Genomic DNA, 1,698 nt, shown 5'->3' on the forward strand with positions numbered 1-1,698 from the left:
CTGGAAGATATGGCTTACTGAGAGAGCCATCAAACTGGAACAGAGATGTGGTAATTGTGTTTGTGTGTGTGTGTATAGCTTATATATATATATATATATATATACACATAGATCTGCTTCCCCATCTACACCGAGTTCAAACTTAATTTATAGCTTTCCCACTTCTTCAATAGCTATCCCAAGATTACAGGCAGCATTCACCAGCTCTTTATTAGTTCCTTCTTAAATACTGCTAGATGATCTCTGTGCAGAAGCTGCTTTTGAAAACTCTAGCCTTTCCTGGGCCCAATAATTCCTACTGACATTAATGGGACATTAATAGACCCTGCACACATAGAAAATATATTCTTTTTTCATACAGCAGCAGTAAGCAGGGCAGGGCTCTAGCAAGGAAGGGCAGAGGCTGTACTTCCAGTTAGGGTCTTTATCCTGCTAGGAACTCCAAGCTGGAACCAACCAAGGATGTAGGGATGTGCCCCAAGAAGTGTGTAGGTTGAAGGGGAAAGGATCTAGAAAGACCTTAGTACAAATAGCAACTTGTTTTGGTGTTATTGAGCATGAAGACGGCTGATACAAGCCTCTCTGCTTCAGGACCACAGACTCATAGACAATGAGGGCTGGAAGGGACTGAGGCGGACTCGATCTAAGTTACACGGTTTTCTGTAAGTGTCATAGTTGAGACTGGTAGTGAACAGAACACACACTCGCCCTTTGGCGGGGACGGGGGTTAGATCGGGTTCTGCTATTTTTAATCCAATCTATGTTTGTTGAACTTCTGTTCGGATACAGGCAGAGACTGGTTTTGTGTAATGGACTTCTGTTCTGTTACGAGTGTGGAGCAGTTTTGTGCACCTGGCTTCTGCTCTGTTATGGGTAGAGACTGGTTTTGTGCACCCGACTTCTGCTTCATTATGGGTATAGACCAGTTTTGTATGCCCAACTTCTGCTCTGTTATGGGTAAAGACTTGTTTTGTGTGCCCAACTTCTGCTCTGTTATGGGCATAGACCAGCTTTGTGTGCCCAACTTCTGCTCTGTTATGGGTATAGACAAGTGTTGTGCGCCCAACTTTTGCTCTCTTATGGGTATAGACCAGCTTTGCGTGCCCAACTTCTGCTCTCTTACAGACATAGACCGGCTGTGTGTGCCCAGCTTCCGCTGTTACAGGTACAGACCAGTTTTGTGCACCCAACTTTTGCTCCATTATGGGTCACATCTTTGGGTGCCCACCTTCTGTTCTGAGTAGAGCTCAGCTTTGCATGCCCAACTTCTGCTGTCTTACAGGTACAGACCGGTTATGCGTGCCCAACTTCTGCTCTGTTATGGGTACGTATCACCAACTTTTGCTCTATTATGGGTATAGACCAACTTTGCGTGCCCAACTTCTGCTCTCTTCCAGGCACAGACCAGCTGTGTGCACCCAGCTTCTACTGTTACAGGTACAGACAGGTTTTGTGCGCCCAACTTCTGCTCTCTTAGAGGTATAGCCAGGGTGTGCGTGCCCAACTTCTGCTCTGTTATGGGTACGTGTGCCCAACTTCTGCTCTGTTACAGGTATAGACCGGTGTTGCGTGCCCAACTTTTGCTCTAGACCAGCTTTGTGTGTGCCCACCTTCTGCTCTCTGGCAGGTCCAGACGGGTTGTGCGTGGGCATCTTCTGCAGAGCCCACTTTCCCACCACTTCCCGCGGCGGCAGAAGC

The sequence above is a fragment of the Alligator sinensis genome, unplaced genomic scaffold (assembly GCF_000455745.1).
Source record: "Alligator sinensis unplaced genomic scaffold, ASM45574v1 scaffold121_1, whole genome shotgun sequence".
Taxonomy (NCBI): Eukaryota; Metazoa; Chordata; order Crocodylia; family Alligatoridae; genus Alligator; species Alligator sinensis.